The sequence below is a fragment of the Salvelinus fontinalis genome, chromosome 3 (assembly GCF_029448725.1).
Source record: "Salvelinus fontinalis isolate EN_2023a chromosome 3, ASM2944872v1, whole genome shotgun sequence".
NCBI lineage: Eukaryota > Metazoa > Chordata > Actinopteri > Salmoniformes > Salmonidae > Salvelinus > Salvelinus fontinalis.
The window spans coordinates 48,809,752-48,824,272 of record NC_074667.1 but is presented as its reverse complement, the minus strand read 5'-3'; the positions used below and the strand labels follow the sequence as shown (position 1 = coordinate 48,824,272).

The 14,521-nt window shown below is 39.7% G+C and overlaps 2 protein-coding genes across 3 annotated transcripts in view; one reads left to right on the top strand and one right to left on the bottom strand.

The window, feature by feature from the left end:
* The window catches only part of LOC129851034 (S-adenosylmethionine mitochondrial carrier protein-like), a 332,312-nt gene that overhangs the window by 103,911 nt on the left and 213,880 nt on the right, over nucleotides 1-14,521 (bottom strand). The window lies entirely within an intron of this gene.
* The window catches only part of LOC129851033 (leucine-rich repeat-containing protein 4C-like), a 169,869-nt gene continuing 164,554 nt past the window's right edge, over nucleotides 9,207-14,521 (top strand). The window contains exon 1 of the mRNA XM_055917198.1: nucleotides 9,207-9,335. The gene's annotated coding sequence lies outside the window, so the exon portion shown is untranslated. The remainder of the gene's footprint in view (nucleotides 9,336-14,521) is intronic.

The following is a 14,521-nucleotide window of genomic DNA, read 5'->3' as shown; positions in this document are numbered from 1 at the left end:
CCACCTCCAACAAAAAATCTACACTGAGTATACAAAACATTAAGAACACCTGCTCTTTCCATGACAGAGACTGATCAGTTGAATCAAGGTAAAAGCTATGATCCCTTATTGATGTCACTTGCTACATCCACTTCCATCAGTGTAGATGAACGGGAAGAGACAGCTTAAAGAAGATTTTTTTTTGTCTTGAGACAAGTGAGACATGGAATGTACATGTCTATTCAGGGGGTGAATAGGCGAGACAAAATATTTAAGTCCCCTTGAACGGGGTTTTGGTAGTTTATGTGAAGAACTGCAACACTGCTGGGGTTTTTCACGCGCAACAGTTTCCCATGTGTATCAAGAATGGTCCACCACCCAAAAGGCATCCAGCCAACTTGACACAAATATGGGAAGCATTGGAGTTAACATGGACCATCAACCCATGTTTGGGGGTTGTGCAATTATTTAGCCCACGCTACAGATGGCTATATTGATCCACTATGGGACTAATAAAGGCCCAGTGCACTAAATATTATTTCCCCCCAAAATATTTTTTAGAATTATTAATTTTGTATTTAGATTTTTCAGGGGATGCTGCAGCACCCCTACTTGCCACGGCTATGGTTGCAACTCAGTATTAAAAAGGTTTTCCCAATGTTTGGTGTACTCAGTGTAGGGTGGCAGGTAGCCTAGCGGTTTAAGAGTGTTGGGCCAGTAACTGAAAGGTTGCTTGTTTGAAACCCAGAGCTGACCAGATAAAAAATCTGTTGATGTGCCCTTGAGCAAGGCACGTAACCCTAATTGCTCTTGTAAGCCGCTCTGGATAAGAGTGTCTACTAAAATGTATATTCCTACTACAATTATTCAAAGCAGCTAAAGCAGTCAAGGTAAGTGCTGCATAAACATTAAAGCATCTATAAATATAAAGGTTGGGTGGTAAACATAGCTCAGTGAGCAGGGTTATACAGGACCACAGTGGACCACTGACCCACAACAAAAAGGAATCATGCTATCATGGTCACCTGTGCTCTTTGTGTGTTGACCCTCTTTGAACCGTTTTGCGAAATATTCAAAGTGACACACTATCTGACTCACATAACCAGGGCCTGACTACCGCATTTGGGGCCTGGTGCACCAAAAAAAATGTTGTGGGAGAAAACATCTAACTACCTGCATTCAAACACATCCTGTGTTGAAAAGAAAATGAAGTTTTATAATGCTATTCGACACATTTTTTCATGAGGCTAAGAGAAGATGTTGCAGTTTAAAAGCTAATTTCCTGAAATTCTACATATTTTGCCATGGGTCAGAGAGAAAGATGTGCTGTTTTATGCTCATCTCATGTTAACATTTTGCCATGAGTCTGAGAGACAATGTTGCAGTTTTAAAGCCAATTTCATGCTATTTTACAAATTTTGCCACAAGGCTGAGAGAGAATTTGGCCATTTTAATGCTAATTTCCTGCAATTCTACATATGTTGCTTTCACATTTGAAGATTAGGAATTTGGTTTTAGCTTGATATGATGCTCGTCACTAGATACCACAGCCACAAAATCACAATTATGTCTAAACCCCGCATATTTCTATAATTTATCTTCTTAAAATCTGATTTTAAACATAACCCATATCTTCACCCTAACCTTAACCACATTGCTAACATTAAACCTAACCTTAAATTAAGAACAAAAAGCATTTTTCACGATATGGACACTTTGTGGATGTGGTAACTAGTGACAACCTGCTAAAATGGCGTCTGATGTTGGGATTCTCTCCTGGTGTTGCAGGCTACAACCAGGAAAGAACGATTGCCCCTTCTTATTGAGGATCTCAAGTTAAAAGCCGATCGGGGTACTACAGGCTGCTGGTAGCAACTAAATTATTCTTATAACTTCTTCTGTGTGCGATATAAAAAGTATTATGATTCTCTTCAGATTTGTATTTTACTTACATCAATAAATACCAGCACACCACTGGGAAAATCCCCTTTAATGCCCCTCCAGCTGGTAATTACTAGTGGGAATCTTGTCTATCATCTCTGTGCTCCGACTTCTCCCACATGCTGAACGCTGACATCATATACTAAGAAAATAAACAAAATAACAGCATTTTTGGCAGTTAAAGGTTGTGTTCCCCTAGTTATGTGCCAAGTCATCAACTGTGCGGTCAGGCACTAAATTTCTGTAGCATACTATGTGGTTAACTGACACTTAAAATAACTATCCAGGCGTTGTAAGATCTGGCATGTGTCAGCAACTTCTGAGCAGAGGAACAACACAATAACAAAACATGATTTAGGAAAAACAATCTATTAATATGGTTTCTGAACACTATCATGTGTTTGCGAGCATGATAGCTGTAATTGTTGATTTTGGTTGACGCAGCTCGTTTGCCATTAGCCAATCAGCTTTTTCAACGAGTTCGAAGCACATGAATGCACACAACTCCTTGAACCCCAGTTTACAAGTAGTATTTTCCAGGGTTTCCCACTTCTTATGAACGCAGCATTAGAAGTTTACCTCAAAGCATAAATCAGTACAGTGGATTTGACAAAATTGCTTGTAATTTTTTAAATAGTGAATTGGAAAAGTTTATCTGCTCGGATAAACTAATGCAATTGAAAGGTAGCAACACACTCATAAAAGGAGGAGAAAGCATGCATTAACTCTTTACTGTAGCTAATGATCATGTATAAATGATAATGCAATTGAGTATTGACATGATTCTGAAAAAATGTATTTAGGTCTACATATTTGACTCTGAGAAAAAGCTTACAGTGCATTCGAAAAGTATTCAGACCGTTTAACTTTTTCCACGTTTTGTTACGCTACAGTCTTATTCTGGATTAAATAAAACAATGTCCTTGTCAATCTACACGCAATACCCCATCATGACAAAGCGAAAACAGCTTTTTTTTATGTTTGCAAATGTATTTAAAATGTGAAACACAAACACCTTATTTACATAAGTATTCAGACCCTTTGCTAGGAGAATCGAAATTGAGCTCAGGTGCATCCTGTTTCCATTGATCGTACTTGAGATGTTTCTACAACGTGATTGGAGTCCACCTGCGGTAAATTCAATTGATTGGACATGATTTGGAAAGGCACCCTCCTGTCCATATAAGGTCCCTCAGTTGACAATGCGTATCAGAGCAAAAACCAAGCCATGAGGTCGAAGGAATTGTCCGTAGAGCTCAGAGATAGGATTGTGTCGAGGCACAGATATGGAGAAAGGTACTAACAAAAATTCTGCATCATTGAAGGTCCTCAAGTACGCAGTGGCCTCCATCATTCTTAAATGGAAGAAGTTTGGAACCACCAAGACTCTTCCTAGAGCTGGCTGCCCAGCCAAACTGAGCAGTCGGTGGAGAAGGGCCTTGGTCAGGGAGGGAGAGCTCCAGAGTTCCTCTGTGGAGATGGGAGAACTATCCAGACGGACAACCATCGGTGCATCACTCCACCAATCAGGCCTTTATGGTAGAGTGGACAGACGGAATCCGCTCCACAGTTAAAGGCACATGATAGCCCACTTGGAGATGCCAACAGGCATCCTAAAGACTCTCAGACAATAATAAATAAGACTGTCTGGTCTACGGAAACCAAGATTGAACTCTATGGCCTGAATGCCAAGCGTCATATGTGGAGGAAACCTGGCACCATCCTTACAGCGTAGCCTGGTGGTGGCAGCATCATTCTGTGGGGATGTTTTTCAGTGGCAGGGACTGGCAGACTAGTCAGGATCAAGGGAAAGATGAACGGAGCAAAGTACAGAGAGATCCTTGATTAAAACCTGCTCCAGAGCGCTCAGGACATCAGACTGGGGCGAAGGTTCACCTTCCAACAGGACAATGACCCTAAGCACACAGCCAAGACAATGCAGAAGTGGCTTCAGGACAATTCTCTGAATGTCCTTGACTGGCCCAGCCAGAGCCTGGACTTGAACCTGATCAAACATCTTTGGAGAGATCTGAAAATAGCTGTGCACCATTGTTACGAGAATTATGTTCTCAATGTTCGTAAACCCAATTCAATTAAACTACTCAGTCTGCAACCCAGAATTTGTAAGATACTGGTTGAATGAAACAGACGGAGGCCCAGCTATGAAAGTCAAAATGTTTAGTTTGTTGTACAAAACCCTTCATTTTATACTAGCTTCTTACGCACATACTTTGCACACAAACAGAATTCATACGCACATACTGTATCAATACCCAGCCGACAAAGATTAGGGACCGTGAGAAGCACTCCCTGTTCTCCCTCAATTCTCTCAGTGGCCCCTAGCCAAGGTCGGCACCGAATCTTCTCAGACAGTCTGTGTTTAAGATACTATAGAGACATATTGTACAGATATATTGTTTCACCCTAATCCTGACTAAAACTACAGACATAATTTATTATAATGTTACTGACTGAGACTACACACATCATTAATAATAATTTGATAATTCTAATGTATTTCATTGATGATTCTAATCAATTACATACAATTATATAGTTTCAGGGTGGAATATTCTAATCATTCATTTAAACATATAAATTCCATCAACAATCCACCCTTAATGACTAAATAATACACACTGATACCTCAAATACTATATGGAAACATAAATGGTATACAATAATAATTCGAACCAATACATGTATGTACATTCGATATTCGTCAATGACTGTTATAGGCCTACATCCAATCATAACGCTTCCTGTTAGGATTTTTATTACAATCTTCATAAAAAACAGTCTTAAACATTAAAAACAGTCTCATCCAACATTGGCTCCTCGTAGTTAAAAGAAACGGAGCCACCTTCTAGGCCTGGAGGCCTGTATTCGTCATCCCACTGGCCGGAGCTCAGAATCGGTCCTTACCTCACCATCTGTTGCGTCATTGACCTCTCCAGAGTCCTGGTGATCAAGCCTCTCATACACGGAATCAAACAACATCCACACAGAACCAACACACTCATAAAGGTGAAAGCTGCCCACAACACAGCGATGATGACATTTATCCATTTCCCAAACATAAGGGCCGAACCAATTTGTAAGAGAATTATCCACCCCAGAGTTCTCTGCTAGTTCGTGAGCTAATGTGGTTAAACCAGCCAGGGACTTGGTCACTGATCCGTCTGGAACTGTGTTATTAAAAAATAAACGTACAGCAATGAACCCCAATCATTCTACATACCCCACACTTTTCGGCCAATTAACCTATCGAGAGTCAGTCTATTTTACCAGGTCATGAGGGAGGTGCGGAAAATTGGTCAGAGGACCCCTTTACTGCATCCCCAGTATCATTCACGAATCTCTGTTGATTATAATAGATGTCATTAATCCAATCCACATTTTTATTTATTGTCAACCACCAAAAGAACGTAGTGGTAAAGTCTTCACCTATTTGATTCATAGCTTAGTATTAATCTGTAACTTCCCTGAGGATGCCAATAGCATCCATCAAGACAAAGCTACTCCCCTCCTGGTCAAAACTCCTCCTGTGCTACTTTAGCCTCCTATAACTGGCATCTGATGACTAACTCGAACTGGTTGGACCAATAACCCCGGGGCGCAAGTGCCTAACCACCCGTTCTGGTAGTTTCTGTCGTATGCGTCCTTTGCTGGTACGAGCCCACCCTACATCAGTTATAGGTGCTGTTAGGTGAAGAATTTTCTCCTGTACTTCCAAACCTAAGTCAGTCACATTAAGATACTATAGAGACATATTGTACAGATATATTGTTTCACCCTAATCCTGACAAAAACTACACACATCATTTATTATAATTTTACTGACTAAGACTACACACATCATTAATAATAATTTGATTATTCTAATGTATTTCGTTGATGGTTCTAATCAATTACATACAATTTTATAGTTTCAGGGTGGAATATTCTAATCATTCATTTAAACATATAAATTCCATCAACAAGCAACGCTCCCCATCCATCCTTGCAGAGCTTTAGAGGATCTGCAGAAAAGAATGGGAGAAACTCCCTAAATACAGGTGTGGCAAGCGTGTAACGTCATACCCAAAAGGACTCAAGGCTGTAATCGCTGCCAAAGGTGCTTCAACAAAGTACTGAGTAAAGGGTCTGACTACTTAATTCTTTTACATTTGCACACATTTTTAAAAATCTGGTTTTGCTTTGTCATTATGGGGTATTCTGTGGCGATGGATGAGGTAGACGACTATTTAATACATTTTAGAATAAGGCTGTAATGTAACAAAATGTCACGCCCTGACCTGAGATATCTGTTTTCTTTATATTTTGGTTAGGTCAGTGTGTGACTAGGGTGTATACGCTAGTTTTTGTATTGTCTAGGGGTTTTGCATTGTCTAGGGGTTTTGTATGTCTAGGGTTTTGTAGGTCTAGGTATTTGTATGTTTATGGTGGCCTGATATGGTTCCCAATCAGAGGCAGCTGTTTATCATTGTCTCTGATTGGGGATCATATTTAGGTAGCCATTTCCCTTTGGTGTTTGTGGGTTCCTGTCTATGTGTAGTTGCCTGTCAACATTTGTTTTGTATAGCTTCACGTGTCGTTTTGTTATTTTGGTTAATTTGTTCAGTGTTCATTCTTATTACCACGCTGCGCCTTGATCCGATTCATACGACGAACGTGACACAAAATGTTGAAAAAGTCAAGGGGTCTGAATACTTTCCGAATGCACTGTACGTAAGCACAGAAAATACTGTTGCCTACAAATCAACGATCCAAATGAAGAACAAACTGAGATTTGACGCTGGTTTGGACTTTAGCCAAGTCTTTGTTTCCAAGTAAGTGTGCATTGTTTCCTTTATGTAGGTGTGGGTTCAAAACACCATTCATGTATTGTTTTATCGAACTAGATCTTAACAAAAGTTTGCTAAAAATATAAAAAAATCCAGTGATGAGGCATTCCTACTATAATGACAGGCACTGGAAGGAATTATCTCCATTCTCATTTTGATTGACTGTTCGTACAGAAATTCGGTAGCTTCAGCTTCATTTAAGGAAATGTTTACTATCACACTGATTTTGAAAACGTACAGGGATTAGCTGAGTTGTGGAATTATGGAATTTTGAACAAGGATATAACAAGGACCTTCTCAGTGAGGCAGACACAGCAAATAGCTCCTGTTGAAAAGTAGTTGCAATTCAGTATGAATGTGGTTACAGAACTGCTAAAAAAGCACACAGTTTCCACTCTGCACTTTCCACTTTGCATCTGTTCCCACTCCACAATTTTGCTAAATATTTTTCTGGCACAAGGTTGTGTTTACCCGACCTACTCTATGCCTCTCCCAAGCAGAAATGCAGGGTTCTAATATAGATTTTTTATTTATACTGTGAGTGGCCAGAGATCAAGTGTCTTTCTGCCAGCAGCTTTTTTCTCTGGCAATTTAGCTAGTGATGCAGCTCTTAAACTGATGCTAAAAGAGAAATGCCTAAAAGCTATCTCTGCATTTCATGCTATGCACTGGACAATGTCCATGGCATTTCAGGGAGAGCTAGAGCCGTCAGCCTAGACTTCAATAATATCTCCCACATATGCAAACTTCACAGCTGTAATGTGTTTTTTATTTGACTGATGATTATTACTACAGGGGGGTTTTGTAGGATGTGTTGACGTTATCGGCCACTGTCTCTTTGATGCAGTATTTTCACAAGAAAATATTGGAAATATATTGGCAATGACAGAGCTTTTGAATAGTGCGTACGAATGTGCAGTTCATTGACTATTATGAGTTATGAAATGTAATATCAGTGAAAGGAAGACAAACGAAGGGAGGTATATATTCTATATGTCAATCTCTTTTATAAACAACCAGTGTGGTGCACCGTGTCGTGAGCGTCCAAATGACTTTGAGTTGCCAGGCGGTGCTGAGAATACAGTCTCTCTCCAGTGTAGAGGAAGGACAGGGTCAAGGGCAGGTGGACTCAATGAAGATGATTTCATATGGCAGGCCAGAGGATCTAGGAGGGACAATGATAACCATTACACACTCACAGCCACAGCACTCCCATCAAGGTGGTGAAGAACATTGTTGTGACATAGGCAATAACATCATGTCATTCCATAGGACGTTCACCAACAATTGATTACCCGGGCCCTCCGCTGAACACATCATTAGAACAATAAATTAATGATTTGCTGGATCCTAACAATGTTCCTTTCTATTACATTAAGTCTATGATTTCAAGTACACTCATCCTAAAACAATCGAACATTCAGCAATCAAGAGGTGCTAACTTCACAGTTCCAAAGAATTCCATTGTTGCATGGAATTCCATTGTTGCATGTTGCATGCTAATTAGCAGGTCAAAACTGTGAAATTTCATAATTTCTATTAATCAAATTTGATTGAAATGGTGAAAATACATATGTACCCAGTTAACATAATTACTGTAGTAAAGTTCGAGTTAAATTACTTTCATGACCATTCCACTGTGTTTAATGGTTATGTCAAGTCACATTTGGTACCCATTTCATTCTTCACCTCTAGTCTAATCCCTCTAAGAAATGTTACCTTGCTCATCATCTGTGGTCCTGGGGAATATATAATTATGAATGCCATCAGTTGCCAGTCATTGACTCCTTAACTAGACTGTCAAACTACCTTTCTCTGGGAAGGATGCAAGTAATCAAGACTGTGTGATGTCTCTATGTGGTTTGCCATACCTTTTCAAATGGGAACTCGATCTCTGTCATGTTCTAAACCCCACTCTTCTAATTTGACCCACACATGACTTAGTGTTGTTTCTACATTGAATTAGGAGAGATATTTCTATTCTAGTCACTTCAAGCCAACTCTTGAATATCCTTGGGGTTCTTATGATGCCAGCAGTAGAAAACTGAATGCATTTTTACGGAAACATGTATTGTAAAGAATGATTCTACAGACTGTCATACTGCAGTAACTCCCAACTTCGCTACTTTCTCAAGGTGTAAACATTGTACTAACTGTATTGCAAAGTTTAAGTGTAACCATCGCACAAACACTAACACACACCTCTCAGTCCCTCATTAAATGGCATAGCACACTGTCTCCCATGAGCTTTCAGCTTCAACGACAACACATGTCCTCATGAGGCAATGCCAATGTTCCTACCAAATGCTGAATCAAACATGCACTCTTCCAAACCATTATCTCTTCTGTAAGGTCTGTTCTTTTGCAAGGCTGTGTTCTTCTCAGAACCATGTATCTTTAATAGTTTCTCTCTTTGTGTTCCATGGCAGGGTCAATGAGGATGGAAGGCTGCTCACTCCACTGCCAGCACGTCTGAATAGACACTGCTACACAGAGGATAAGAAAGGGTATCGCCATCCATCTCACAGAGGCCACAAATCTGCTCCTCCACTCCTCACGACTGAATAGGTACGCCATTATTTGGAGCGCTGCTTGGTTTTACCACAGTCAGAGACGCAGCCAAGGGAGAAAAAAGGCCCAGATCTGGGTTTAGGCCATTCGAAGTCCACTGTGATAGGGGATTAGAAGGTTTAACTCCATGCTTAAAGAACCATACCATGATGTTAAGTCAAGATATAGAGCTTCAGTTTATGTGCTAGTATAGAGCATTAGCGTGTTCCCTATCGTTCCAAAACCACATGAAAAAACACGTGGTTTTCGGACACTTGTGAAGTTTCATGTTTCCCCTCATGTAAAAAAAATATAACATTTTAATTTCACCACTTCCAGCTACATCTGGTCTCCGGTCCGGGGACCAGCAGCGGGATGCAGGGTGGTATGTTGCTGGAATGAATGTGACAAAACTTGCAACTGCAAAAAAAGACAGTGAAAGCAAAGGACAGGTTATTATAGGAAAGAGGGAGGTATTTTATTTAATTCATAAATATCATTAAAAAAACAAAAAAACATCCATTTGCAAAAAAAAGTTTTACATTATTTTCTTGCAATATTTAGTTTTGCTATCAATACTTTTGGGTTTATGTTTGGCTTTCATTATCATTATTTGTGTATGCTATACTTAGAATTGTGTTCTCAACTTCCTTGATATTTAACAGGCATTGACGTTTATACAGCAGAACAATGTCACCATTTGAACAAGATCCATTAACCTGCTCCCAAAAATATTATTCTGTCCACGGTTCCATCAATGTCTTGCAAAATCGTTCCCTTGTCCTGCATTTGGGCTTTTTAGATGTGGTCACCCTAATTCCACCGGTGGAAACATTGCTACTGCAACATGTGAGGAGAATAATATTATTTCAATCTGCAATTCCACATGTGAAAGTGAGATTTTGAAGTGGAGTTTTTTGTTACATGTGAAACGACAAATGTGATTTTCACCTGATTTTTTTCCATGTGAAAATGCAATTTCACATGTACACATGTGAAAGTGAGATTTTCCCATGTGAATGATTTTCAAATGTTAAACTGCATATCCAATTTTCACATGTGATACTGCAATTCACATAGGAGGGTGAAAACATGTTATTCTCCTCACGTGAAAAGGCGGTGTTAACATGTGAACTCTAAATTTAATACATGTAAATATATATTATGAATTCACATGTGAAATGTAAGTTCAACATATGATAACAGCTGTTTCACTTGTGAAAATGTATTGATTTCACAGGTGAAACTGCTAAGTTGACCTGTTTTTTGTAAGGGTCTGCTTACTTAATATAATGTCTGAGTGATTTCACCCTTTTTCTCTTAAAGGATAGCCCTCAGGTAGCATGACCCTAATTTGATCTCACCATTTAGTAGACACTTAAAACTGAATTACTATTGTATTAATATAACTATGTTATCTGAAATACTGCAAATACGCACTCTACATATTTTAATTCAAACGTAATTGAAAAACAATTCCAGTCTACACAATTACATTCAGTATTTGTGCATAATTTTGTGTAACAGACATAACAAAACACTTCACACAATAGAATGGGTGAATGAAAATGAGTGCCCATTACAGACTGAGGAGAAATGGTAGAAAATTGCTGGTGTTTTCTCATGCATAACATCCTTTTTGTTCACCTGCAGAAGAAACAGCTGGCTATGTTTGACTCACAACATCTGAGCACATTACAGGGTGATATATCCTTTGAGAATTGCTTGCCTGGTGCCATTGAGATTTTTCTGACTGAAGAAGTTGTGATAAATAGGACGGAAGAGCAATATCCATGAGAGCTGTGCAAAAGGCAGTGTTAGAGCCAGGGTTCCATGAGGACAAACCATAATATATACCACTATAATTTCAAAACAACTATTCCTCCCCTCATCATGCCAAATGACGAATTCACAATTAGAGGGAACATTTGTTTTTATAAGAGACTGTATTGTTTAGATTTAATGAGAGTAACTGCTGCTGTGTTGGTCAGTTTGTATATGTTTATTTGTTCCATATTTTGTCATTTGAGGAAATCAAAAGAATGGGCTGGATCATTATTTTTTAAGTGGACCCACTTTAAAAATAAGGCTTGAACATTTTAAATAAAAAATAAAAATGCCTGAATGGTTGATAAATTAGTCACATAGTAAAAATGTGTCACATAGTAGTTCCTCTTTATCTCACAGAAGAAAGCTTCCCAGTTTTCTATTTCAATTAATTCAAAATACCTATACAAGGCCAAATAACAATATTTACGCATTTTAGGACATGCATCTTGAACCACTTGATAGAATAGACTACACAGTGTGCCCCCACTTCCTAGTCCACTTCAGAGCCTCTCTGTTAGTGATGACATAATGTCACTCATGCAGTGCAAAAGAGGGTACAGATATGCACTTTCCCTCATTGGAAGTATCAAATGTAATCTTCCAATTAGTGAACACTTCCCTAAAAATGGAGTTGACTCCAGTCCCCTAATACATGCACATTGTATAAGTGCAAACTCTGTTTCAGTTCAGTGCCGTTCTTTAACTCCACTTATAATGAAAGACTTATTCTTGATGGAGACTTTTACATGCTCCATGCATGCATTCAAGATAGTACCAAGTGATTGCATATCATCAGGAGTTGTCAGTCCTACATTATGTGGGCAACATAGTGATTGTACTAAGATGAGATTGCTGTGTTTTTTATGTGTATTCTCCTGTTTGTTACTAATGGTAGTGCTTCCGCCTGTGGGCCTGCTGCTACTGCTGCTGCTGAGGATGAACAATAAGGATGAATGTGATGATAGTGATTATGGTTATCATGATCATCATACATCCTGTCATCCGTCCATGTACATTATACTGCCCTTCTCCTTTCTCCTTACTGTTCTGTGCTGCAGCCAAAATCCAATAACCCTGCCAGTCAGTAAGCCCTCCTTTACCTATCATATAGTGAAATTGAAGCAAGGTGGAGGATGCTATTAGGGTGGGCCCGGCTTTAAATGATTTCAACGTGGCCAGATGAAGGGGTGGAATAGAGGAATCAAGGCAGCGATGGGTGGCTACTGGCAGTGAGTTAAGAATTGGGAGTGTGCTACTGCTCTTCGATCATGAGGCCTCTTCAATCATTTGGGCCAAAAGAATCCTTGGATAATGAGTACAGTGAGAGATAAGTGTGGATCAAAGTGGAGATTTAACAGGATGACAAATACATTGACGCGCTTAATTATAAAGGCTTTGAAATTTGCTGAACCCCTATAAATCGCAAAGATGCCGCTGAGTTGTTTGTGGGGATTTTACTCATTGGGTTTTCCACTATTTTGTATGGCAACGTGTTTTTCCCCGCTCTGGGAAGTACAGTGCATACAATATGTATCACCAGAGTCCTTGTTGTGCTGCTAGCTAATATTAGGTTGGAGGAACTAAAAGCATTAGTGTAGCAGACAAGAGGAGCTGTCAAATGCTACCTTTCTCAACAACTGTGGCGTAACATTTACTGTTAGATTTACTGTTAGACAAGGCAGTGAAAACAAAGTGAAACAAAGGATGATAGATCAAAGAGAGAAAAACAGAGAGAGGAGATGAGTGAGAGAGGTATGCCCCTCACCACTGTAATCCCAGCTGCCACCAGGCCTGCTGGAGCAAATTTGAAGCCAATGACGAGTGGCACTCTCAGAGAGACACAAATTCAGGCTCTTGCCTCTCAACAGCTGCCTCTTCATTTCCCACATTATTCTATTTGTCTCCGAGTCCCAGGAGGAATAGAGAAGTGGCGCTACTGCATAACCTCCAAAAACAACACCATAAATAATGAGAGCAAAGAACGTCGACTCCAGCAGCAATTTTTTGAGCCATTCAAGGGTGTTGTTTTGGAGGGAGATGTGGAAGTGGGGCAAGTCAAGAGATGCACACACTCTGTTAGAGCCATGTCCAGTACGTGCTTCTGTACCAAGCCTTTTCCTGTTTGCTGTGGCTTGCCTCATATTATTGTGCAGGTTAATCTTAGATTATGGTCCCGCCTGACCATGAAACCAATTTTGTCAAAACTGACATGACATCATCGACAACAGTAATTTGAGCAATGTTTAAGTGAAGCGAGTCAGCTAGACCTAATAATAATAATAATAATGGAAGCTTATACTGTCTGGCATCAAGTAACAATAATCACACAGCTGGAAGCTTGTATACTTTGATCTCTCTTAATGGGAACTCAATATCATCCCCCATATTTTGTCTAATTTTCTTCCACCAAAAGAGGATGTTGAGCAATGCAGATAAAGCTGAGCAATGTGTAGCACATTGCTTTTGATCGTTGACTGAATCATATGTGATATCCCCACCATGATTATTACATTATCTAATTCTAACATCCCAACACATGTTTTATTCAAGGCCTGACAACGCAATAGTCCCAGGGAGAGGAAGAGGGCTATGCGCCTTAAGCACTTTCTGAATACTGTCTTACTGCGATCATCTTCTCCCCTGTCATAACAATGTATTTTCTGAGCTGACTATCAAAAGGGACAATAAATAATGTGCGGCAGTGGTAAAAATAAACATTTCCAGCCAACGCACATGTTTAGTGTAATTCAATTAGCCTATATGTCATTGATGTGTTTACTGTACTGACTGTATCTGTCTTACCCTTTTCTTAGCATGGTACAGTCTGATCAATAATACATATACTAAGATTCAATAACATAACAGTAAGCCTACTTAAAGTTAATCTTGGCTTTGTGTATTTCACCTAACCTGAAACTATAATGTTACTTTTGTAGACACTTTACACTCATTCTGAGTATCCTAATATCCTAACACACGCCAACACAACAAAGTATCCTGATACATACAAACACAGTCTTGAAGAAGGCACGACAACACCTCTTCCCCCTCAGGAGACTAAATTGATTCGGCATGGGTCCTCAAATCGTCAAAAAGTTATACAACTGCACCTCTGAGAGCATCTTGACTGGTTGCCTCGCCGCTTGGTATGGCAACTGCCTGGTATCCGACTGCAAGGCGCTACAGAGGGTAGTGTGTACGGAACCAGTACATCACTTGGGCCGAGCTCCCTGCCATCCAAGACTTTTATACCAGGCAGTGTCAGAGGAAGGCCCTAAAATTGACAGAAGACTCCAGCCACCCAAGTCATAGATTATTATCTCTGCCACCGCACGGCAAGTGGTACCGATGCATTGGAACCAACAGGACCCTGA